The 27896-nt window shown below is 41.3% G+C and overlaps 1 protein-coding gene across 3 annotated transcripts in view; it reads right to left on the reverse strand.

Annotated features, from left to right (window-relative positions):
• Window positions 1–24071, reverse strand: part of tsnare1 (T-SNARE Domain Containing 1) — a 176500-nt gene extending 152429 nt beyond the window's left edge. For all 3 annotated transcript variants that reach the window (XM_063879708.1, XM_063879705.1, XM_063879706.1), the window contains exon 1: window positions 23951–24071. The gene's annotated coding sequence lies outside the window, so the exon portion shown is untranslated. The remainder of the gene's footprint in view (window positions 1–23950) is intronic.
• Window positions 24072–27896: the final 3825 nt, after the last annotated feature.

Consider the following 27896-nt stretch of genomic DNA (forward strand, 5'->3'; position numbering starts at 1 on the left):
TTCCTCAATAGCCTGTGTGGATTGGCAGGGATAAAGTAAACTGTTGGAGGGGAGGTTTTGATGGAACACAAAGGATGTGTTATCTGTGTTTGTTCTCTGTCACAGCTTTGGCCCTAGGAAGGCAAACACTAGCAGCAGTGTGGCTCAATGCTCAGCACTGTGTGAGGAGGGGGGAACACACCGCGCTGCTTTTATTAGCTCACACATGTTGTTCTCTGAGGATTTGTTACTGATGTTATATTGATTGCACATGGATTTAAGCCCGGGCGTGAGTAAATTAATCAATGTACATTAGCTTGCCATCACCAACACAATCACACATCCATAAACAAGGACAACCATATGTCACATAATCTGACACAGTCTGTGGAATGCCAATTTGGCACTGATACCAATATGAGGGCAGAATGAAACAGAGTTAGCCTCTTCGGTTTAAAGGACTGTCCAGAGCCGGGGGGTCAAACTCATTTTAGGTCAAGGGCCACATACAGCCAAATTTGATCTCAAGTGGGCCAGATCACTCAAATCATAACATAATGACCTAAACTAGGGGTGTCCAAACTACGGCCTGGGGGCCAAATGCGGGCCGTGGTCCACTTTTACTGTAACTGGCCCGCAGCAAATGATAAAAGTATAATGGAATGCGACCCGTCTTGTATTGTAATGTACATCTTATATATTTCTAAATACATATTAGATGTGAATAAGCCCAATTTTCAAATACATTCAGTCAATTCAAGTTGAAAACATTTACATCCTGATAACTTATTTGCATAACAAGCTTGAAATATACCTTTCCTATTTCCCATATGATATGGAATCTGAGGCTTCTGTTTTAAGGAATCATCTGCTAACAAAATAAATGAAACCCTGTGGAGAGCTGTGATGTAGGCTGTTTTCTTCTAAAAACATATTCAAGTATCAAGCAGAAGGTTTGGACACTCCTAACCTAAACTGACGACAACTCCAAATGGTTCCCTTTGTTTTAGTGCAAAGAAATTACATTCTGAAAATGTTCACATTCAATGAGCTATCTTTTTCTTATAAATGTCATTATTTTACAATAAATTCCACATATGTGTAGTTATCCTGGCCACCTGAACTGACACACCATTTAAACTAAAGTGGGAACTATTAAGTAAGAAGGATATCCCCCTGCCTTGTAAATGTATACAATCTATAAATACCAACAGATAAAAGGCGTGAAGTTTGCAGAATGTGTGTGTCTTTGCAAAGTCATCCTGTATGTTTGACAGCCCTGCTCTAGACTGTGATGAATTAAGAGACAAAAGAACAGCGCTGTGACAGTTTAGAGACGGGAGAGGGTTTCTATCCTACAGGCTGAGGTCAAGGTCTTCATGCTCTTACCTATCACACCTGAGCTCTCTTCAATCTCTAATTGGAACAACCTCTTTAATTGGGTTTGGTAGCTATGGAGACGGTAGCCCCCTCTGGGAGCTGATAAGCTGGAAGAGACACCTTCAGCAGACGAGATAACGCTGAGTGAGGCGGCCCTGGCTTTGCAGTGAGTGAACGGAAGCGGATGTGTGTGAAGGAAGTGTTGCATCCACTGTCCCACACACTCCTGAGCTACAGCTGCTCAATGATACACGTCTGGAAAGTGACAGTAAGTAAGATGCATACATTTCTAGATCTGCCAATAATTGAGCTGAAATTCTGCTTGACTAAATTGTTTTTTAGACAACAACTAGCATCGAGTCAGAAGAATCAAGAACACAGACAAGAAGTAACCACTAACAGGAACAGCAACAAAAAAAAAAACACATACAGAAGGCAAACAAGGGTTCCGGTCAAATAGTCCAAAAATCAGCTCCTATCGTCTATCCTATCTACTATTCCTTGACTTTTGCGTGAAACGTCACATGGTTAAGGAATAGTGGATAGAAGAATTCAAAAGGACTTAAGAAAAGACACTGCGGTGCTTTGAGAATCCAACTACAGTTACACTATCCAACGTATTTATGATGCACCAGCGGACGTTGTAAACGTGCGTCTGCTGCAGGAAAACTACAGGAAAAGGAAACCCTAACCCTGAAGTCCCAAATCGTGGGTTCTGCTACTGCCATAGTGGTCTTTTTTTAAAGTGATCTTTTGTCCCCCAGCTGTAGAACATGTAGGGATACATCACTGGAGTACCCATTTTATCCAACATATATAATATAGATGAAAGTCATTATGTTAATCAAAAAGTCTTGAGATCTAATTTGAACCATAACAATGTGTTGTCTTTAATAGATTTGTATGTCACTTGTAATTGCTTGTATCTCAAAACCATATTATGACTTTATGTAGTTGTTTCACAAACTATGTCATAGGGGACTTTTTTGATAAGACTATCTCATGCTTGCAGTATTAAGAGGACTTTTTTTTGCCTGCCAATAAAGAAACAGCTAGGAATCAGTGACATCAAACTGAGATATGTCTGTATGATTGACAGAACACTGACGGAACCAGTTGTGGTGCTTATCACAACCTCTGGCTTCATCCTATTTGACCAAATTGGAATTGTGGGTGTAACGCCCAAAGACGAAGCTGAATCTAATGTTGAGGCTTCAAACATCCTGTCACACTGTTTTTACACTCACCTGCTGTATATAGCAAGACTCCTCTTTGCCTTTACCCAAAAAGATTCAACTCAACAATCAAAATAAGTACTGTTTCTACAGAATTTCTTGTTTGGAGAACTGAAACTCAACAGGCAAAAACTATTGATTGAAGTTTCCATTAAAAAAATAAGTCAACACAATGTCCCCTTTTATTACTAAGCTCAGATTTTGTGTAGAAGGGGTTTGCCATATTATGACTGAGCCAGCAGCAGAGAGAATTCAAGCAACATGCATTTCCTGAGAGACAATTAAAAAATGAATCACCTCCAAGAATTGCCTTTTCTCTGGCTTTCAAAGAACCAAAAATGTTGTTATTAAAAAACAAGAAATCTTTGCTTGTCCAAAAAGAGAAAGGGGCTAGGAGTGATAAACTAAAATAAATTATTCCATTTGTCTGACAGTTCTGTGATTGCCGTCGGCACTCGAGGCACAGAGTTCGCCAGAGCAGTCAGAGATTAAGGAAATATCTATCTAAAGAATTCCAAAAGTTAAAATTGATCAACAAAGAAAAATGGTTTCCTTTCTTGTGAAGAGGTAATGAAATACACCTGAAATCATGCAAAATGATTCAAGAAAATCCATCTTCATAGTATGAGAAGGGGACAGAAGGGAAATTATGTCAGAGACAGACATTGCATGGCCTGCTATCGTCATATAATCTCTAGGATTTCTTGAAAAAAGAAATGGAAGAAGTTGGAAGAAAGTGAGTTTGTGTAGCTCGAGGCTACATGTGCTGCTAGCACAATCTCTGACCATTCTGTAGGCGGTTAAGATGCATTCTGGGTTATGTAGGCACCATGTTCTGAAGAACATGTGAAATATGTACTCAGATAACCTTTATATTTATATAAAGAGTTTCACTTCAGAGTAAAAATAGACATCTGAGCCATAATGGCAGTAAAGGAGAGTTTGAGTCATTGTTTTATTGATCGCTTTGTTTCGTCTTCCAACTAAGTTTGAATAAAGTTGGGATTGTTTAACTGCTTACTTTTCTTAGCCGTTCATTGTTCTGTTTATCAACGTTATCCTGCTCCCAGATTGCATTGATTAACTTGAAACTTAAATGATCATTATTAGTGGTGGGGCAAACAGTGCCACAATACGCCAAATTTTCAAACTGTTCTTAAGTCCCAAAAAGCTTTTTTCGTGCACATTACAACAATTTTTTTGCAAATGTAATAGTCTAAAACACTGCTTTTTACATGTTTTTGTTGTTGTTGTATTTATGTTTTCTACATTCTAAGCACCTGACGCCAGGCTAGAGGTCTAAACATTGGCTAGAAATGCAAGCGCCCAGTGTTTGAGACCCATTTGTAACATATTTTGTCTTCATCTTTCAACAAAATGCATTTGAAATTTTAGATGATATCTGTATTAAATCACATAAAATATGCTTCATACTTGCAATGCTCATGTAACTCCAGTTTTCCTACCAATAAAACAGTCAGCATGCCATTCTGAGGTAGCGGTTCAGCTTACTGCTATGACTTCCATAATTACCTCAACCTTTACAAGTTCTGCGGGTGTCTGGACCCTAAGACGATTATCAACACTGCAATACAGATGGGCGGCATACATTTCCCACAGTGAGACATGGCTGCGTTAATGGAAGGTGACCTTGATTCACGGGGCTAAAGGGCCACGCAGCTTTCATTTGTTTGAAAGGAACAAAAAGGTTATCCTCTGCACTTATTTGATTGGATTGTTAATGGCAGGATGAGAGAATTTCTGTCGCTTCCTTGCATGCATACAAATGTGGTGTGGCGCAGGTGATGGTCCTAAAGGGGGACCATTCCTTATTCCACAAACTCCTCTCACTAATCTGTGCATAAGAACTGTTCCGCGCCCTATTTCTTCAGTCTCTCTCCCCCTCCATCTCAATCTGGTTTGTGGCCTTTCTCTAAAGGACAGCAAAGTGTGCAGCACGCTGTATGTGGCCTTTTTTCATCTGACATTTGAAAAAAGTAGCTATTATAGTACCTCAGGGTTGTGTAGCAAGCACCCACATAACTATAATAATATATCTGAAATCACGGTATACAGCTGCTATCTCTATTTTATTTTTAGAATAGCGGCACTTGAAAGAAAGAGGGGCAGAGAAAAAAAAGTAAATGAGAAAAACATCCAGAGGGCACATGTTGGATTAAAGTTAAGGCTTGAACCTTAATAACACAACTCATATGTCAGAAGGACATTGGTTCAACAAAAGCAGAGATGTTTTAACTGCTGCTGGACAAGTCTTCTTTTCCTTTAAGGGCATATTTTTAAAGCTGTGCCATTACCTTCATAAATAAAGAAAATGAGTAAATAAAGGAAAGTTATTTTATATAGATGTTTTTTTTGGTTGTTTTTTTCAGTTATAAATGTTGTTTGTTTGATGTCATAAGCAAAGCCACGCCCACCTTGTGTAAGGGGCTTTACCTGTGACACATCCAATCAATACAAGTTAATACAATGTCACAGAATTGTATATATATATATATATATATATATATATATATATATATATATTAATTCCATCCGTCTGCAGCTCTATGGGGCTGTTTTCTTCTGCAGAACACTTGTTGTTGTTATTATTAAATATAATAATAATAATAATAATAATAATAATAATAATAATAATAATAATAATAATAATAATAATAATAATATTGATATAGTGCTTTTCTCTGACCAAAAAGTTGCTTGATCCTGCCATCGTCATGCTAACATCAGAATCAGAATGGGTTTTATTACCAAGTAGGTTTACACATACGAGGAATTTGCTTTGGTATTATTGGTGCACACAAAGACACAGAAAGGTGAACGCCTAGCAAAGCCTTTTTAAAATAGTACTACTAAAAGTGTAATGTAAAACTATTGTAACTAATGTAATTAAAATCAAAGACAATATTTAAAAAAGTAAAAATGATGTGGGAAATTGAGTACAGTGAAAATAAAATAAAATACATAGCTCATTCAAAGTGGAGAGCTGACATGTTCATAGGGTGACCAGGTTCCAACAAGCCATATGGGACAAAGAGTACGCTGTTTGTGCGGGAGATTTATATAAATACTAACGCTTGATTATGGTTTAATTGTTTGCACAAACTATGCAAGTGAAGGAATTAATTTGTTTTAAATTGTTTGTTTTTTTTTAAAAAAACTATCGTCAGTTAATATTTTCGTATTCTTTTGCGCTTTCCAACTCTGGAAAATGACCAGAGCTAGCTTAATGTCACAGTCGGCTGACCTGTGGCACCGAGTGCTGCATAGTGTGGTAAATCTGTTTATTGAACCAGCTGCTGTTACCTTATCTGTTTGGTAATCCTCTTTTGGTTTCAGGAAGGAAACATCCACAGATAGATATATTCTTTATAAGTCAGGTGTTTCTTGTGAGTTTGGGGGAAGTATCGCTTCAAAGCGTATTCAACTCCGTGCCCAGTTGAAAAGAAAAATCTGGCGAAGCACAAGCCTATCAGATGACATCTAGCTAGTTTATTTCTTACCATAGAAACTAAATTAACTAGCTGTTTTCATCCCAAGGCTCTGCACTCAAACTTGTGAGATCAAAAAGCAAATCTTGTATCTTGTGAATGCAGCTCGAGGCTACGAGGCTAACGTTTGACGATTAATACTTCCCACAAAGTACAGTGAATTGATGCTACTGTAACAGTTTTGACATTTTGTCCTGATCACAGAATAAGAGGAAATGTTGGAGTATTACCAAAGTTATTACTATTCATTATGTGTATGAATGACAAATTGAACGTCTCTAAATCAAACTGAAATGAGAGATGGGGGTTATTTCCAACCCGACTGAAGTGGTGAGCCAGCTGAATTTTCTAGAACCATTTTGCAAGTGCGACTACATCTACATACAAACAACATTGAATACTTCTACATTCAAAATAAAATTTGGATAGGGATTTTATATCACATAACTTCACCATGGTTTGTAAATGTATGAAGAGATGAGAGAAAACAACAAAGAGCAATGTTCCCATTCAGTCATGCACAGCCACAAGGTCGAGTACCATCAGAGGCTGTGCTGTAATGTGAAACCATGTGAAACAGCCATTAACAAGACAAACTAAAATAACCACCCAAATGATTGTCCCAAAGGTGAACTGAAACAGAATTGTATTCATCCTGCAGATTACAAATCCCTTGCATCATTGGAAGCTGTGAGTCTGGTATTCTGTTGTATGATTAACTGGGTGATCCTCTTCAACTCTTGGACATGTCACCACCTCTCGTCCCAAAATATCCAACACACACTCAGATTTTATTTTATATTTACAGTGCAGTAAGGCCAGAGTTAGGAGAAGTACTTAGATGTTGTAGTCAAGTAAAAGTATAAGCACCAGAGTGTAGGAATACAGTAAAATGTCCTGAAGTCAAAATGTTCCTCAGATAAAAATACAAAAGTCATCTCAATACACTCACAGTACCAAAGTAAAAATATTCATGCAGATGAGCCCATTTCAGAGAAATCATATCAAGAATCACATATTTAATGTGTTGTCATTATAATCATTAATGTGTTTATCAAGCTTTCACAGGTGGAAATAACTGTAATTACTTTATGGTGAATTTAGCCACAGTGTAACTAAAGTGAGTAATAGTGAAGTGAATGTAACATTTTTACCACTGAAATGTAGTGGAGCAGAATTGAAAATGAACCTAAAATGGAAATACTCAAGTAACGTACAAGTACCTGAGAATTGCACTTAACCCTTGTGCTATCTTCCTATCAACTGTGCACATTTTATCCAAAAAAATAGAATAAATGATCACCGAAATCTGTGTTTCACCTTTTCAGCCAACTTTATTCTGATTTATTACCACAAATTTCGCTCTTCTTTTTGGAAATATGTGGTCAGAAGACCTAATTGACACAAATTGAAAATCTAATTTACAAGTTAAAAAACATAAATATGATTTCACAGAATTCCCACCCGAAGACCACAGACGCTATACATTTGATTAGAACCCAAACCCAAATGAAAGTGATCATAATTATTTTTCTTGCAAAAAACTTAATATGCAAGCACACACATGTTCATTTTTTGGCACTAATATAGAAAAAAACGATATCCCAACATAAAAACAGTTGGAACGTGTCAAATTTGACAACAGGAGGGTTGAGTAAATGCACTTGGTTACTTTACAGCACTGAGTCAGGCCAACCACAGAACAGAAATTGTCCCGGAGCAGCAGTGGAATGCCAGTAGTTCTGGTCAGGCTGTGTGGACAGGCCTCCACTGAGCAGTCTGGTAATGGGCTGAGTGGAGCAGCCCGAGGACTTGGCCCCAGATAAGGAAGAGTAATGATCTTTGGCCGATGACTGAGCCATGCTGAGGCTGCTTCCACTCGAGCCGCCTCACGCTGCACACCAACAAATGCTCCGCACGGAGTCATCAGTCCAGTCGAGGATGTTTTCTCGAAGCCCCACTGAGAGCGTCTGAAGTACAGTCTCTGGGACGTGCCCAGGATCTCCCAGGGGGGGGGGCCCGAGCACTGTCCCGGGCCCTGGCATTTGAAAATGCCGTTCTTCCTGTGTGGTTTCTGGGGGGCTTCCTGGCCTTGGCTGCAGGAGCACAACAGATGGCCAAATGGACATTCACAATGCGGCCTTCTGGTGCCATCCTCATGCCACATATGCTTCAACCCGCGGCTATGACTTCCTGGAGATTGCTTTCTCACAGTCCCTAACAGCCGTCACCATGGCTACACAATCCCAGTTGTGGCGAACAGACCTCAGCAAACACAAAAACAGACGCACATACACACACAAACACAACCCAGTATTGAAAGCATCTTGAATTCCTGAAACACCACATGTGAAGCACTACAAAGTCACTGTTGGATACTATTTTATCAGCATGGCATATACAGGAAAAGCTGATCCGTAACTTTCCTTTACATTCAGATTGCACATGAAGCTGAATTGTTGGTACTTGTCGATGCGATGCTTCTCAGTCATGCCTCAACAAAGGCTGACACTTCAGATAATGGATTTCACTCTAAGGTTATGAGAAGATAATCAGAGGCATTTCAAAACACATGCCGAGCAGTTATGTGGTCATGCTTTAGGAAACAATGGGCCTGCTTTAGCTGACTGATAACTCAGGCCAATTGGAGAAGACTTTGAAAGCAAAGACGATTGATTACTTCGCTTTAAATTGGCTCGGCTTGGTAGATGAGGTACACAGGCAGATGGAGAAATGGTGTTAAGTACATATGAAAGACAACTTTGAAGAAATTAAAACACACATACAAAGCCAGCTCTGCAGTGCTCTATTAGCAGAATGTGAAAGCTTTAAAGGAACAGTCCGGCATGTTGGCAAACATACTGATCCACCGCCAGGACAATAACTCTCTGTGCCTTCTTAACAAATGTTGACAAGTGAAAGATCATGGTCAGGGTTTCAATTAGTACTTAGGGTAATGTAAGAAAACCTTCATCATCAAGCTGACAATAATTACAATTGAATTAATGTTATTCTCTGAGAAAAACAGGTAAATAATTACTAGTTTAAAGTTTTGTGTTCAATCCACTCACCCCAAACTCCTTGTCAACACTGTACCTGACTCTCATTTCTGTGTAAATAATATTCTAGTATGAAATGTTGAAACAACAGACCCATTGAATGTCAACGTGATTTGAGTGGGTACAAGCCAGAGAAGCAGCTATAACAGTTATTATCAGTGATATATTAACAAATATAATATGGACTTAAGTCACTTTTTGGAGAGTTGTTGAATAGGTCAAACACGCACAGGACATTCACCTACTGCTGGTGCTACATATGAAACCAAAAACTACAGTGTGTCTAAGGTACAATGTTTATCATTTGGCTTCTAAATATGTAATTGAGTCAAATATCGTCAAATATGTAACAATTTTCTCCAGTGGTGTTACCTCCACCTAACCTCAAAATGTTAAGTAAATTGCACAATGTGTTTTTGCATGTGTAATTAAAGGCTGACATGAAAGATATTTCAGAAACGTTAACATTACTGTTATACAACGCTTACAGTTTTTCTAGGGAGATTTTTCAGTGATTTAATTTTAGCAGCCTTAGCGCCTTCTTTAATCACAGCACAGGCAGAAGCTTTTGGTAATTAGCTGCACTCACAAAGGTCATCTCTTCAGCTCAGGTTTAAATTGAACCACACTGCACATTCCCATCAGGAATGAATAAATTGTACGTGGGATACTTTATTGTATTATTTCATATCTGGCAAAATAGGGAACAATTCCTCCGGCTTCCAGTGTGTGTGCTATAAGCTAGGCTAATTATGACCTGTCTGTCTTGCACTGGACACATTGAGATAAAAATAATACGCATCATATTACCTGGTTAAGTAATGGACACAGTCTCAAAAATCTAACTTTTAGCATATAACTAAATGTGTGTGGATGGTGACAGGGAGCAACATTTCCTTGGAAAGCAAACACATTGCATAAAGAATTAAAGACACACAGATGTCTCTGCCCACTGTGGATAATGTGTGTGACGAATGCATGGCACAGAAGATATTTTTGCCCACACATTCCAATAGTTCCAACACTGTCCAGGCCTCCTTCAGTGACAATGGGCGTTACACAAATAGTGGCAGAAAAGTTTCCATGTCCTCATCTTCCTATATTTCGGTCCGACAGATGAGTAATTACAAAGAGACAACACAGACACAGCAGCTCATTATCTGCATTCTGTTGTTCTATCACTTCATTCTCTGGGGATGGTAAACCATGGCATCTCTATGCCCTTGCCAATACTTTGTGGAACAAACAAAGTTGTGAGGCAGAACCAGGAACTAATTTCATTAGCGGCTGCCATTTGTGACTGATTACAGGCTGTTCTCAGTGGCTGGCAAGCAGGTCCAAAGTTCTGGGAGGTTAATAACCAGTAACAATCAATTACTTAACCAATCTGATATGATCAATGGGGTTCCCAATCCGGTAGACAGCAAGAGGAGTAGCGGAATACGATAACACCTGAAGCAATGAGCTGCTGCTAAACTGTTCCCCAAAGCTCCGCCACTTTGCATCAGCTAAATAAAGAAACAAAAAAAAATAACATTTCGTATTTTTTTATTAAAGGTGTATAACAGAGCATAACAGAGCATAACAGAGCTGGAGAGAAAACATGCAAGGGTAATTATTACAATAAATATCCAGACTAGAAGGACTGAATAAGCAGATCATTGTTTAACAAAACGCCCAGGCAGAGGTGGGATCACTTCAGAGGGTCATAAAGGGAAGCAGCATCTTAATTACTGCACGACGAAGCATCAGTTGCCCCCCTCCCCTGTGTCACCCTGCATCTCAGACCACATCAGGACTGATTATTCTAATGATGTCTAAACCTCTGTCCGGCCATTATTCACACATCACAGAGACTGTCCTTGTTATCCCTGACAGCAAGGCCTGTCGTCTCCCTGAATCCACAAATTAAATACAGAAAAATGTCCTTTCCAAAGGGTCTCTGTTGTCAACTAGGGTTTATGTTACTTGCTATTGCTGTTAGGTGAGCTACCATGCTGATTTTCCAAGTCGTTTTCTGAAGAAAATGTTGAATTAAATGCATTCGCTTAGCACATTCTGTGTCATAACAAGATTGAAGGTGTAAAGTCCTGCTAGAGGCTACAATGTTTATTAAACTAGACAATATTAGTTTTGTGCATAACAAACAACTGGCTGGTGCTACAGGATAGGCCAAGGGAGACAGGTTTATTACCTAAAAGTAAATATCAATTGATATTGTACGTGCATTTGGATGAGTTCAGAAAGCTCTTTCTTTTTCTCATACTGCCTGTACTGCAGCACCTCTTTTCACCCTCTGTCTGAAATCAGAGCCTAGTCTGCTCTGATTGGTTAGCTGGCCTGCTCTGCTGTGATTGGTCAAATGCTTGGAGATGTCCCTCTTAGCGTATCACGTTCAATCCTGAACTTTGAAAAATACAATGATGTATTCAAACTAAAAATAAGTATTTGAAAAAAAATGTCAGGTTGAATATTATTTTGATTCACATTTCACTTTAATATACAGCTCTGAAAAAATAAGAGACCTCTTCAGCATTATCAGTTTCTCCGGTCTTATTATTTATAGGTATGTGCTTGAATTAAATGATTTGAAAACATTTTTTTCATTATGTTCTATAAACTACTGACAACATTTCTCTGTGTTGGAATTCAACAGAAACTGGGATGGCTGCCATACATGTAGAGAAATGTATGTGGACTGGTCTCATTTTTTTCCGGAGGTGTATATTTTGATATTACAGTCATTATTTTTTTAAGATGCGTGTTAATGCCTCCTGATTCCAAACTTTTATTTTGGTTTTCAGACTATTGGCCATGATGTTGCTTGAGGGTGAGGGTTAATTGGGAGGGGCTTTGAATCATGAGTGGCAGGCCTTCAGTTTTCATTTTGCTTTTAGGAGTTGTAGGTATCCCGAGAAAAGATGCAAAACACTTTCTACACACAATACTCCCGTGATTGGCAGTTGATCTAAACTGATGCCAGTGAGGTTTTATTTAGTCAGCTGTTTCTGATCACACTTGGCAACAATCACGGTATAAGAGCTATAAAGTGTGCCAGCTTCTGCAGTTCAGCACTTTAAAAAGGTCTCCTATTATGCTATCATTGAACAATATATTGTAGGTCTCATATCTATACAAAACATGTCTGTGAAGTGTTTTGCTCAAAATACCAAACAGATCCCCCATTGTAGCATGCCTCATCCCCCTCTATTTCAGCCCTGTTCCTGAAGTGCTGATTCTGTGACTGTAGCTTTAAATGAACTAGCTGCTGCTGGCCACGCCCCTTTGGAGCTGCTGCTGGCCACGCCTCTTTGGAGGTACTACTGGCCACGCCCCTTTGGAGCTGCTGCTGGCCACGCCCCTTTGGAGCTGCTGCTGGCCACACCTTTTGGAGCGTCATGATCTCTCCTCTGAAGAGAGTTTTCTACCGGGAGAAACTCAGCTAAACGCTGCGGTGATTAAACGCAGCATTATTTATGAAACCCTTCTCAGTCGTCATAACCGAAGGAAATCTGGATCAGCTCGTTTGTAGAAGGAAAAGAGAGAGGGTTGTATTTACTGACACTTTGTGAGTCTCCTTACACACCGGGGACATATTTATGAATAAAATACATCAAAAAGAGCATTTTGCATAATAGGGGACCTTTAAGCAAGGATGTTCCCCACTTCCACAGAGCAGCGTAAACACAGTGCTCACTTGGAGCTGGCGATAGCCTCTGCTGCAGAAGGAGAACCTGGCACCATGGCTGGCAATAGAACACAGGGAAGAGACAACCCAGTCTCACAAAAAAAGTGTAATATTTACGTTGGTCCACAAGGCAAACATATCCTAAATTGTAGGATAGCCTACTTTGGCCATGATAATGCTTTTTGATTACATTTCTAGCGAGAAGTGTATATATATTCTTCTTTTAGAATCTACGTCTGGTGGATATGTAGGATCTTTAGTTTGATAGATATTACGAATCCCTTCCTTTGCAAGCATAGGTACAGCATCGTTTTTATTGAACATCTGAGAGCTTATTTTTCCCCGGACAGGCCAATCATAAGCAGCATACAGAACAAATAAAAACAATCATAAAGACAAAGACATGTTTCTAGTTTGAGTTAAAGCTACTTTGTATGTAAGTATCCCAGTCAAATTAACCTGCCAACATAGTGTGTATGTAAAGGAGTATACAAAAACAAAAAAACATGCATCGTTGTCATGGAGATGCCTCTACTTAGGCTCATGTGATGATTTTTGCTGAAGAAGAACATCAGATTCAGTGAAAGCTCAAGCAAATGATATGAGTTGGCCTTGAATGAAAACTGAATGATATTAAAAAGAGTTAGGGCGAGGTTTGGCTTAACCAACTATTGAGAAAAACAAAAACAACATATGGAAGGAGTCACATTTTATCCTGGCCACACACAATGCTTCAGACGGTCTCACAGACTCAATGACCGTTATTGGTCAGAGCAATATGAAACATTAAATGAAGTCCTGGAGAAAAATAATTAAGTCTGGGAATATTGACTAGCATTGGCATCCACTGTTGCCTTTATGATGGCAGGTAGTAGAGATGTGTTCATTATTACAGCTGCTAAAATACATAACACAACACTAAGCAGAGCAAATGATGGACACACTGAGACAGACACTGTGTGCCAGGGGAAGATGGTTTGTACAAACACTGCAGCAGATGGCTCTTCTGAATGAGAGCCATAAGTAAACATTATCCACACATGTGGCGGCGGCTGAGGGTCTCGTGTCGTGCTGACACAGCTCAGGGTCCCTGTGGAGATTTCAATACTACACACTTGAAACCAGGACAGTTATAGCCTCAACGTTCTGCCCTCACATTGATGTGACAGCAAGACATGCTGATAAATGCTATGGCTAGGAGAAGTGTGGCCCTCAGATAAGGGCTAGAGGTGTCGTAGAAGGTCGGCAGTGTACTCTCTGCGGTTAACCTTTAGGTAGTCTTACATGATGAGCAAAGCCATACAAGCCATAACATAAAATAGCAAGGGCTATTTCCAAGTTTCTAGTCAAAATGTTATTCTTTACAGTGGTGATCTACTCAATGTTGAGATACTTATACTTTACTTGAGTATTTCCATGTTCTGCTACTTTGTATTTCTACTCCACTACAATTCAGAGGTAAATGGTGTTCTTTTACTCCACTACATGTATTTAATCCCTTTAGTTTCTTTACAGAACTGGATTAATGATGGTAAATATAATCAGCCCTTAAATCAGACTTTAGTTCACCTGGAGTAAATTCAGCAGCTACCCTGCAGTATACAAAGCCATTCAAACTAGCTGCACCTTTACCAGCTCTGAGAACACTTTAATGCAGTGGGGTCCACACTTTTTCACTGAGGGCCACCCACATACAAACACACAAAGGGCTGGGCCCCTCACTCGAGGCGGGATATATTCATAAGCTAAGTTATAAATTAGCTAAATCAATAAAATATAGGTGAAATATTTGAATATCCTTTGAAAAAACAGCCTACATCACAGCTCTCCACAGGGTTTATTTATTTAGTTAGCAGCTTATTCCTTTAAACAGAAGCCTCAGAGTGCTTATGATAAGGGGAAATAGGACGGGTGTATTCAAAGCTTTATATAAATCAGTTATTGAGCGTTTTTTTACCAACTAAGATTTGAATACTACAGTGTCATATATTTTGACATATAAGTTTTTGGGGCATATTCCATTATACTTTCAGGATCTGCTGATGGTCAATTGAAAATGGACAACGGGCCACAGTTGGCCACTTTGGACACCCCTGCTTTAATGCATCAATAATTATAATCAAAACATATCACTACTTCGATTGCTGGTATGTGACCGTACCTTTATATTTTTATATGAATGGGTGTGTTTATGGTGGAATCTAGGCTCTCATTGTCAAAAAACAGGAGGAGGGCAGACCTCCAGTGGCTGTCAGCCGGCTGGATTTCAACATGGAGGGAGAACCCTAAGTGGCTCCATCTTTACTTCAACAACAATAAGACTTTTTCTGTTGGTGTAGACACGTCGGGGTAAGACATATTTTTTATAGCAAAGGCAACATGTTCCTAACAATTGCTTATCGACAATTTCATAGTTAAAGAGCAACATTTGCATTAATTTCAAATTGTGTTTCTGGTCGCGCCACACAGTTAAGTACAACATTGATTTTAACATCTCCAGAGAAGTATCTGCCTCTTTAGCTAAATGCTCCACTTTGATCACAAGTTAGCTGTTAGCTTCTTCTCTAAAAACAGCTGCTGACTGGATCAACTTTGATGAGAGTCTTGAGGCGGAACCCGATCAGTAAAGTCACTTGTCATACATTGACTTTTTGCTACAAGCTTACACAATACACATTGTTGTTTGATCCACATCTTCAAAATAAAATCAACAATACCTTTGTTGATTTTGAAAGAATGGGACTTTCTTTCCTTACATATACATTGAACTTGAAAAACAAAGCCTTTTTTCTCCATCAATGAAATGAGTTCTGTCATGATCCTTGTTTCGTATCTGTCATGTCTTTGTGTTGTGTGTTTTATTTTGAAATGTTTTCCCCACTTCTGTCATGTTAAGCTTCACTTCCTGTCTGCATTTCCCTCCTGTGCCTGATTGCGTTATTGAGTTCACCTTTTCCGATGGGGGTCCCTCGCTTTTAGTTTTTGACCCTTACCTGCTTCCCCTTGATTTACTGCACTTGGGTCCTGTTTCCCCAACCCTGACAGAATGACCAAACCTAATATGGACCCAGCAGTACTTTTTGAGGATGCTCCTGTGGAGTTTTCCTACAACATTTATGTATTTATGGAGAGTAGAGGAGAGCAGGTTCTAAAGACGCTCAGGATGCAGCTCTTCTTCATGCATGCCGGGAATTGCCAGATAAGCCATGGTTCGAGAACTCACTGCCCGAATATTTAAGGACATTTGTCACTTCCCCACAAACTCGCTCCCTGTCCTTAAACCTCGTGTCACAGCAGTGACGCTTCCGGCTCAAGCACCAGCCAAGCCTCCTGCAGCCAAGCCTCTGGCTCAAGTTTTGGCCCTAGCAGCCGCATTCCCGGCTGCAGTTCCGGCCATAGCTGCCATGTTTCCAAGCCCAGCCCTGGCCGCCATGCTTCCAGCTTACTCCAGCCACTCCTGTCCTGTCCGCGTCCCAGCCAACTCCAGTCCTGCCTGCCCTGTCGGCAACCCGGCCGACTCCAGCCCCGCCTTTCCTGTCGGCAACCCGGCCGACTCCAGCCCCGCCTTTCCTGTCGGCGGCCCGGCCGACTCCAGCCCCTGCTGTCCTGTCGGCGGCCCGGCCGACTCCAGCCCCTGCTGTCCTGTCGGCGGCCCGGCCGACTCCAGCCTCGCTTGTCCTGTCAACTCCGGCCCGGCCTGTCCTGTCGACTCCGGCTTCCCCTGTCCTGTCGACTCCAGCCTGGCCTGTCCTGTCGACTCCAGCCTGGCCTGTCCTGTCGACTCCAGCCTGGCCTGTCCTGTCGACTCTGGCCTGGCCTGTCCAGTCAACTCCAGCCTTGACTCCGGCCTGGCGTGTCCAGTGGACTCCGGCCTGGCCTGTCCAGTAGACTCCGGCCTGGCCTGCCCTGTCGGCGGCCCTGTCGACTCCGGCCTCGCCTCCGGTCTCGCCTGTCCAGTTGCCTCCCGTTTCGCCTGTTCCTACTCCGTTGGGGGTCCCGCCGTCACCTGTTCCGATGGGGGTCTCGCCAACTCTTGCTCCGATGGGGGTCCCGCCGTCAGCTGTTCCGATGGGGGTCCCGCCGTCAGCTGTACCGATGGGGGTACCGCCATCACCTGTTCCGATGGGGGTCCCGCCCTCACCTGTTCCGCTGTGGGTCCCGCCAACTCCTCACCCCGTCAAGTCGGTGGTCCCTCTGACACCAACCACCAACCCATGTCCCTGTCCAGTGGGGGGCCCCGCCGACTCAAGTTCATGTCCCGTCGGTGGTGCTGCCGGCCCCTGCACCTGCCTCTTCGGGGGTCCCGCCGACGCCAATACCACCCGGGTTCCCGCCAAAGCCATCTCCTGCCTCTTCGGGGGTCCCGCAGATGCCAGTACCAACTGGGGTCCCGTCGACAACAGCTCATGGCCCGTCGGGGGTCCCTCCGACTGGTGCTCCTGTCTCCTCGGTGGCCCTGCCGCCTCCTGATCCAGCTCCTCCTTACTTTCCTCCGGAGCGGTCCCGCCGGCCTCCAGCCCGCCGGCCTCCAGCCCGCCGGCCTCCAGCTCGCCGTCCCCCAGCCCGTCGTCCTCCAGTCCGTCCTACAGCCCGTCCTCCAGAGGCGTCTCACCGCCTTCTAGGCCAACCTCCGGAGCTGTTTAGCCGTCCTCCGGCGCTGTCCTCCGGCGCTGTCTCGCCGCCCTCCGGAGCTGTCTCGTCGCCTTCCAGGCCGTCCTCCGGAACTGTCTCGCCGCCCTCTGGAGCTATTCCACTGTCCTCCAGGTCGTCCTCCAGAGTTCCCTCGCCATGGTCTACGCCCTTGCTTCCGCCCCTGTCTCCGCCCATGTCTCCGGCCTCCGGAGTTCCCTCGCCGTGGCTTCCGCCCATATCTCCGGCCTCCGGAGTTCCCTTGCCACAAGGCCTGTCCATGCTCTGTCTCGTCCTCTGCCTTGACACCGGGTCGTCCGCCCGAGACACCCTTCTCGTCTTCTACCTTGCCCCCGGGTCATCTGCCCGAGACACCCTCCTTGACCTCTGTTTTGTCCCCGGGCCGCCTGCCCGAATCACGCCTCCGGACCCCCTCCACCCACCCTTTTGGCCTTGGTTACTGATTAATGTTTAAAAAGTAACTTAGTTACTTTACTGATTACTTGATTTTAAAAGTAACTAAGTTAGATTACAAGTTACTTTATTAGTTACTTTCAGCAGCTGCCGACAACACCCCCCACTTACTGGTTTTGCACTGAAGTCCAGCTTTTGTTGTTTGGGTGGTAGGGGATCTCCTGCTTTAGTCGCAGCTCTCTGCTTCGCTCCACCTGGTGGGACTTGCTCTGTAAGTCTGACTGTGCCGTGCTGAGACACCAAATGTTTCTTCACATTTGACCTAATGTTTTTGACGCTAGACAGCACTTTGTCTCCAGCACAGAGAACAACGAACCTTAATACTGTCATCTTTAGCTGACACAAACTCAAAATAGTGACTGTATTTCCAGCTAGAAAACGCGCATCTCTCTCCTCCTCCATTGTTGTTTACGTTTGTGTCGCTGCGTGGTATTACACGCGAGTTGTCCTCGTGCTGAAAACATGACTTAATTGTCGCATAGACGTCACTCCCTGAGACACAAGAAGAAAGCAAACATATATCTTTACTAAGGAAAATGACAAAAATAGTAACGCACAGTGACTTGGATAAGTAACTTTAATCTGATTACTGGTTTGGAAATAGCAATGCTTTAGATTACTTGTTACTGAAAAAAGTGATCAGATTAGAGTAACGCGTTATTAAGTAACTAAGTAACGCGTTACCGACATCAGTGATCACAACCTCTCCACAATGGTAAGACCAGAGACATCTTGTGATCATGGTGGAACTAATGTCTAAGGACATCAGGGATCAGATTGTAGACCAGCACAAGGCTGGAATAGAACAGCAAGCAGCTTGGTGAGAGAGAGACAACTGGTTTGATTATTAGAAGATCAAAGAGGCACAAAATGACCATCAATCGCCCTCAATCTGGGGCTCCATCTAAGATCTGGCCTCTTGGGGCATCAATGATCATGAGAAAGTGAGGGGTCAGCCAATAACTAAACAGGAGGGACTTATTAAGGATCTGAAGTCAGCTGGGACCACAGTCACCAAGAAAACAATTACAGTAACACACTGCGCCTGTAAGAGTCCCTGCTCAAGAAGGCACATGTACAGGCCGTCTGGAGTCTGCCGGTGATCCTCTGAATGATTCAGAGAAGGCTTCTGAGAAGGTCATGTGGTCAGATGAGACCAACATCAAATTTTAGGCATCAACTCGACATGTCGTGTTTGGAGGAAGAGAGATGCTGCCCATTACCAGAAGAACACCATCCCCAACAGCAAGCATGGAGGTGGAAACATTATGCTTTGGGGGGTTTCTCTGCTAAGGGGACAGGGCGGTTCACTGCATCGAGGGGATGATGGAGGGGGCCATGTATCGTTGAATATTGGCTGATAACCTCCTTCACCTAAGGCATGTTTTTCAAGGGGCTCAAATACTTTTTTCCTCCAATGTATGTCGAAGCATTTTACGGCAGTTTTCTGGGATTTCAATAAACTAATGTTATCTTCGGTTTGAATAGCTAATTTTGTCATGTATTAACAAAGAAAAGCTATGAATAATGAAATATATTCAAAGGTATAGTACTTAATGTATTCAGCTTTGGAAGAAGTAATCAGATCCATTACTTCACTAAAAGTACTCATTAGCAACATTTTTCTAAAGATGCATTATGAAGACACAGTGATCTCAAAAGGCTTTCCTAAACAAAAACATGTTTTACCTTTTTCAAATTATGTATTTTCATTTCTTTCTATCTTTCTTTCTTTCTTTCTTTCTTTCTTTCTTTCTTTCTTTCTTATGCCTTCAGTTAGATAGTATTTTATTTGTTGGGATTTCTTTTTTATTTGTTTGTGTTGAAACAATTGTTCAATAAAGTTTTTCAAAATAGTTGACATTTCGGTACGGTTTCCGTAACCATTATTTGTACACATGCGCAGAACCTATCAGGTTTCCGGTAAAGATCGGGTAGTGACACAAGACACTGGTACTGGCCTACTGCGCAGTGGTCATGTGCTTCCTACAGGACACGGTTAAACCAAACACTCCAGCCTACGCACTTTGCTCTGTATTGGCCAATCGAATCCCTCAGTGAGTGGGCGGCATGTTTGCTAGCATAGGTGTAATATGAGGGAGGAACAAAAAAAAAAGACCCTTTTTCTATCTGTATGTAGCACCTCCAGTTTGGCTTTTTTTTTAAGTCAATGCAATAGCACTTTCAATTGATTGGAATGTCTACAGTATACCGGCAGGATTCTTGCTTTTTGAATTTGTATCCTCTTAATTTATTGCATTAATTGTAAGATGCTTTGGAAACTAGCTTCAGTTAGATAACATGTCATTTAAATGTATTGCAATGGAGGGGAGATATTAACTGTTTTAGCTCTATAGCAGCCACTATCTGGTGAAAAATGACTCCACAGTATATAAACTATTGATTTATCATAAAGTGTTCCTGGACCCAGGACCAGAATTGTCTGGATCTGTCTGGTGTAAACCACAGTGTGCCATTGGGTGATGCCTATACAGTATTAATAACCCACATGTCCACCATCAGACAAAAAGACTCATTAGGATGACACCGCTCTTACTGCTCAGTTTTGATACGGCCCCTGAACAATGAAGATCACATTTTACCTAAAGCTTCTATATCCTCTAATCTCAATGTAGTAGCTAGGTCTTCCTGACGTACAGATCTTTTTTAATCAGATCCCTGTCAGTTCCAGACTTTAATACATACTGAAGCCTGAGTCTAATGGTAAAGCTAGGAAAAGTAAATCATCACAGATAGAAATGTGAGCGGTAAGAGAGCAGTGCTCCTCGATGATGAGCGATGAGTCACAGAATGCCCACCATCCAACATCCTGTTACGTATACTGTGGACGAACAACCCATCCCAGACAAGCCAAGAAATATGGAGGGTTCAGAATAAATTAATAAACTCAAGCAAACACTCACCCACATTTCTAACTCTTATGTAACATGTAAATGCATTTTTAAGGTGGATCTTACTTGCAACACACACTACAGGGACTTCTTTTTATAGTATACTTAGAAACTAATATTTTCTTATTTTCCTCTGTTACTGTTCCTTTCTCTTTTTTCTCAGACCATGTAACACAGTGTTGTGCTGTGCTGGAACATACACTGCTTAAATGGCCTACTGTTGTTTCATTTATTCATTTTATATTTATCAGAAACAAAGTTAATCAAATAAAGCAATTACAGGAGCGTAAGGAATGTTGAGGTAATAGTTGATCTTGAACAAATATCAACAAATATATTTTATAAACACATGTGTTATCAGCGATTGTTGCAAATTTCCATCCAAAGTCTGCGCTGATATTTTGTTTATTCTTCATTTGGAAAAATGTACAAGACATTGAAATGCATTTTGAGAATTCTTCAAATTATATTTGTTTTATTCATATTTAACTACCATGGGTATCACTTAATGAATTATAACAACACAATGTAAACTTTTAAAATGCTTATTTTCTGATCTGAGATCGTATCAATCGCAATTAGCTAACGTTGTAGCTACTCCATTATTTGTCATTGTCGGTCTATGGTTTGTCCTCATACATTTAAATATCTATGTTTGTCCAGTCTCTAAATAAATATGAGGTCCTGGGTGCTGTTGCCCACAGCCAACTTTTGCGCCTAGGGAAGTCATTCCCGACGGGGTGCACACCCTATTCCGACATCCCCCTATAATGACATCCCTCTATTTCGACATGCCCCTATTCCGACATGCCCCTATTCCGACACAAATTTAGTACCGCCATTCCGAGAGTCTACCCAGGCGCGTCGGGGCATCGTCTTTCTTTCATTTTTGTGTGTCTTTTTAACATATACTTTTTTAACATATTGAGTTTATTTCGTATAATATAATATAGCCTATTGTTGTAATGGATGCACTGACTGGTTAGCACTCAATTTCGTTGTTGTCCGATCGCCCTGCATCCGATCTGCAAGGGAGTCGCTCAAAGAAAGTTAAAGCTATGCAAGCCATCGAGGCTGCTCCCAATTCTGCGGAGCTGTAGACCGGAGCTGATGGGATGACGATGGAGAGACTTGGAGGAGCAGTGGCGGTGAGTTCGGGAGGGCTATCAGAAGCATCCATGAGGGAGGAGGGGGGCCCTGCGTGTCCGACAGTGTCAACTACCGCTCCGAATGCTTCCACTTAAGTGGAGCTATGCAGACCCAACGCACCATGTCGGAATGGAGGAATGTTTGAAAAAAAAGTACAGTGCCACTACTCCGACAATGGAAAACATTTTGTCGGAGTAGTGGCACGTTTAAAAAAAAATTGAAATGCCACTACTCCGACAATTAGACGTCAATGTCGGAGTAGAGGTATGTCGGAATGGCAGCATGTTACCATTCCCGACACCCTTCACGACTCTGCTTCGGTCCACGTCTTTGCATTACTTTATATGTAATCGCACCACAACTTAGATGGCTCTATAATTGAATAGAGTACCGGCTATTGCTGTGGTTATTTAAAAGCAAGTTGCTAGAATTCCTATTTGGAAATGAAACATCCACTAACTTTATTTACCTGGTGTTAATGACTGTAAGTCGGGGTTAAATTGGGCTGGGGCTGTCCGGGGCTCAGGCCCAGGACATAGGGCGATGCTCTGACATCATCACCTTCGCACAAATGTTCATGTGTTTACACCAAACTACCCGACCTGTCCTGTAACACGGAGCCCATTTCTTAAACCATGCTAAATGTATGTGTGTGCATAAAGCTGAGTCATGATCGGTCAAAATAACACTGAATGTGGTGATGATTACATTCTTTACCCTAAGATTTACTGCATACCTTTGCTTTTACTAATTTAGTTTGTTTGTCGGATTGATGAATTGTCCGTATTAATATTGTAATAGTAGAATAAATAAAAAAAATTAAAAAGATTTCCATGCACATATTCTAAGCTATTCTAGTGCGCCTGACTCATACAAAGCAGGGTTTTAAGGAGAGGATAATGTCACTACTCATGTTGTTGCTTTTAACTGTTCTTTAGTCAGTGTGCAGAGATTCAAAATGACAGGTGGAAGGTTGGATATATGTGAACATTTGTTTTGTCTATAATTCAAGATGTAAATTAATCATCACATAGATGATACGTAATCCTTTACAAAACGTAATGTGTGAGTAAAAAATAAATCTGCTGGTTATTGACTTATTTGGCCTCTCTGGATTTAAACCTTTGGTCAGCAGAATCCTCTTGGCCCCCCCAAATGTGACAACATAGGCAGAACTCTAAAGTTGCGATGCTCACATGGTAGCAAGTATCCAAAGCAGAACCGCGGCTGACATAAGCCTCTCACCCACAGCAGCTGGTTTAGCTAGCATTAGCATTATGAGTGGGCGTAGCAAACATGTATATGAAAGAGATTTGTTTACCTGCAGCGGCAGGACAACACTTGTTTTTGTTTTCACGTGCTAAAACAAGAAAAAGATTAGCAGTAATGCAGCTACGACTCAGGTAACACTCTCTCAAAGGGCTGTACATGCTTGTAGTGAGGGTCAAATTATAAAAAGATACTGAACATCAGAAATCTCCAAGCACATGTGGGACTTGAGGGGGATGGAAAAGAGAAAGGAGGGGCATGAGAACAGGAATCATCCATCTATGGCTGTGGCTTCCTGCCAGGAGAAGAACAGACAGCTCCCAGGTTAAAAGAGGAAGTGGGTGTAACCCACTCACAGATCCATGCCTTCCCCTCATCACACACTGAATACATCCAACAACATGGCATCCCTCCAAAGACACACACTCCTCACGGTCGGACATGTGAACAGCCCATACATTGACACTCTACAAACATCTATGCTCCTTTGCTTGAAGAGAGGAACGGAGAGGTATCCCTGTTGGCCTCCCATCCCCCTCATCCCTGCTTCCCCTCTACTCCCCTCTCTTCCCCTCTCCTCCTCCCCCTCTGCCTGTGTGAGGCTGTAGCATCCGTCACTAAAGGCACAACAACAGAGGGAGAAAAGGAGGGATTCCTCCAGCTTTACCTTCAATGTAGGGAGAGACGTATGCTGTGATTCAGCTCAGATGCTGCTGCTCCTCAGCCTCGGCTAACAACATCATGTGACCAGGCACCACCTGCTCCTGCTGCCGGTCACATGACCAGATTAGACCCCTGCAAGGATGTCTGGGATTTGTAGTTGAGGGTTTAGCTACGATAGGATGTCATTCTACACAGAACAAACAGAAACAATGATTTTAATTAAATGTATTATGTCAACAGATTTCACAAAAATATGTTAAGTAAATTGAAAGCAATAATATTACGTTTGAATAAAAAATATTTTTGTATTTGTTGACATTTAATTGAAGTAGTTATTTGAGTTTGTTCAGTGTTGATAAGATGTTGCGTGATGGTTTAAAAGCAAAAGTAATTAAAAATGACAGAAGTGAATGAAATAAACCTTAAACATATACAGTGGGGCAAAAAAGTATTTAGTCAGCCACCAATTGTGCAAGTTCTCCCATTTAAAAAGATGAGAGAGGCCTGTAATTTTTATCATAGGTAAACCTCAACTATGAGAGACAGAATGAGCAAAAAAAATCCAGGAAATCACATTGTAGGATTTTTAAAGAATATATTTTCAAATTATTGTGGAAAATAAGTATTTGGTCAATAACAAAAGTTCATCTCAATACTTTATTATATACCCTTTGTTGGCAATGACAGAGGTCAAACGTTTTCTGTAAGTCTTCACAAGGTTTCCACACTGTTGCTGGTATTTTGGCCCATTCCTCCATGCAGATCTCCTCTAAAGCAGTGATGTTTTGGGGCTGTCGCTGGGCAACACGGACTTTCAACTCCCTCCAAAGATTTTCTATGGGGTTGAGATCTGGAGACTGGCTAGGCCACTCCAGGACCTTGAAATGCTTCTTACGAAGCCACTCCTTCGTTGCCCTGGCGGTGTGTTTGAGATCATTGTCATGCTGAAAGACCCAGCCACGCTTCATCTTCAGTGCCCTTGCTGATGGAAGGAGGTTTTCACTCAAAATCTCACGATACATGGCCCCATTCATTCTTTCCTTTACACGGATCAGTCATCCTGGTCCCTTTGCAGAAAAACAGCCCCAAAGCATGATGTTTCCACCCCCATGCTTCACAGTAGGTATGGTGTTCTTTGGATGCAACTCTGCATTCTTTCTCCTCCAAACACGACGAGTTGAGTTTTTACCAAAAAGTTCTATTTTGGTTTCATCTGACCATATGACATTCTCCCAATCCTCTTCTGGATCATCCAAATGCCCTCTAGCAAACTTCAGACGGGCCTGGACATGTACTGGCTTAAGCGGGGGGACACGTCTGGAACTGCAGGATTTAAGTCCCTGGCGGCGTAGTGTGTTACTGATGGTAGCCTCTGTTACTTTGGTCCCAGCTCTCTGCAGGTCATTCACTAGGTCCCCCTGTGTGGTTCTGGGATTTTTGCTCACCGTTCTTGTGATCATTTTGACCCCACGGGGTGAGATCTTGCGTGGAGCCCCAGATCGAGGGAGATTAGCAGTGGTCTTGTATGTCTTCCATTTTCTAATAATTGCTCCCACAGTTGATTTCTTCACACCAAGCTGCTTACCTATTGCAGATTCAGTTTTCCCAGCCTGGTGCAGGTCTACAATTTAGTCTCTGGTCTCCTTTGACAGCTCTTTGGTCTTGGCCATAGTGGAGTTTGGAGTATGACTGTTTGAGGTTGTGGACAGGTGTCTTTTATACTGATAACGAGTTAAAAAAGGTGCCATTAATACAGGTAACGAGTGGAGGACAGAGGAGCCTCTTAAAGAACAAGTTACAGGTCTGTGAGAGCCAGAAATCTTGCTTGTTTGTAGGTGACCAAATACTTATTTTACCGAGGAATTTACCAATTAATTCATTAAAAATCCTACAATGTGATTTCCTGGATTGTTTCCCCTATTCTGTCTCTCATAGTTGAAGTGTACCTATGATGAAAATTACAGGCCTCTCTCATCTTTTTAAATGGGAGAACTTGCACAATTGGTGGCTGACTAAATACTTTTTTGCCCCACTGTATCTTAGATTTTGATTTCTGTCAAATATTTTAACATATTATAATACAGTTCATTTTATTTTATTCAAACAAGTGCAGTTTTGACTAGATGAATAGGTCATTAATTTTGAATTGAAGGACTTGATCAGAATATTTGATCAGTGACTGAACTGTTTTGAATGATAAGATAAATAATAAGATAAGATAAGTGGTAATTTATTGATCCCAAATTGGGATTTGTTTTACATTGACATTATTTTAATAATTTAGCACATGTTTACATAAGGGCTAGAAGAAAGTTACTGAACATTACAGTCATGTTTCTGGTTGGCTTTTATTTTAACGGTCACTATATTGCATTTTACAATATCAAGAGGACATAGATCATGGCTACTTTGGCACATGAGGAACATTAATCAACATTTATCTCAAGTTAACTAAAAATATATATAAAAATATAGTATAAAATATGTCATAAGAAATTAAGATACTACAGCAATAAGAGCTTTATCTATCATCTCTCCCTACTGCAGATCTTCCTCCACAGCACAGATTATTGATGTGACCAAATTATAACATCCACAATCCAGTATATATAGCCATGCAAAGCAATCAGAGCCGAGCAGCACGGTGTGAATTTCCCCTTCAGAAATCAGAGTGGACAGTGAATAAGACAGACAAAAGCAAATAAGTAAGCTAACAAATTAAATAAAAGAGGCAAACACATTTGTTATAAAATAAATGAGATACACAACAAAGCCAAAGCAGCAGAACATGTTAACCTTAACAGCCAGTGATAACAAAATCAAATAGTGCAAGGTCTTTTCTTTCTATCTTAATAACATGTTCAGTGGACATGAGCTATGCAGCACAGAGACATGAGTCATGAATGTAAAATTGTTCATACATTGTAACAATTGCCTATAAATACACCCAGGCCCGGCCCTGAATACACCCACACAGGACACACTGTTCCCAAGCCAAGTTAATGCGTCCATCTACAGAGGGCACGCACTGAAGAACTGAAACGTTGACTTTAAATAAATGTATGATGCCAAAATATTTCAAGTCACTGTATCAGGTTAGTTGAAAGCAATAATATAATGTTTGAATAAAAATGATTAGGCTCAACTTAATAGTATTGCTTTCAACTAACCTAATAGAGTTATGTGACATTTGTTGACAAAATATATTTAATTAAAGTCAATGTTTTAGTTTTTTCAGTGTGGGTTGAAGTAAAACAACACACTTAACCTTCCTGTTGTCTTTGGGTTAAATTTGACCTGTTCCTAAATGCCTTTATGTCGGGTCAAAGGTTTATTTTATGTCACTGCCAGAAAAATCTAATGTATGCTTGTTTACTACGCGAACATACTTGTGATCACTTTCATTAGGTTTTGGGTTATTTGATGCAATTTTGGATAATTATATGAAATCATTCAACATATTTTCCTTTTATATCTCAGAAATAAGGTTTGATTTTTGTCGAATGAGGTCTATTGATCATCATTTTCAAAAAGAAGAGTAAACTTCTGGTTTTAAGTAGGAATACATTTGCCTTAAAAGGTGTAACATACTGTAGATTTGGGTGATTATTTTTACATTGTGCTTTATAAATAGTCAAACCGGGAAGACAAAAGTTGATAGGAAGACAACACAAGGGTTTATTAAGTTTTGCTGTAAACATACTCAACATGTTTTACAAATTACATCACCCTGCTCCTCCTGATTCGTTAGCCAAATTACATCACTGTCCATGTCACAGTGAGCGGGGTCAGTCAGTGTGTGGCCCTCTGCCTCACACACTACATGACTACAGGGCTGTGCTTCCTCACTGCTCTTTCATTTGGTATACATATCCCCCAGACAGAGGTGGGGGACTTGAGTCACATGACTTGACTCGAGTCGCATATTTTTCGACTTGAGACTTGCTTGA

Source organism: Eleginops maclovinus, chromosome 3 (genome assembly GCF_036324505.1).
Source record: "Eleginops maclovinus isolate JMC-PN-2008 ecotype Puerto Natales chromosome 3, JC_Emac_rtc_rv5, whole genome shotgun sequence".
Taxonomy (NCBI): Eukaryota; Metazoa; Chordata; class Actinopteri; order Perciformes; family Eleginopidae; genus Eleginops; species Eleginops maclovinus.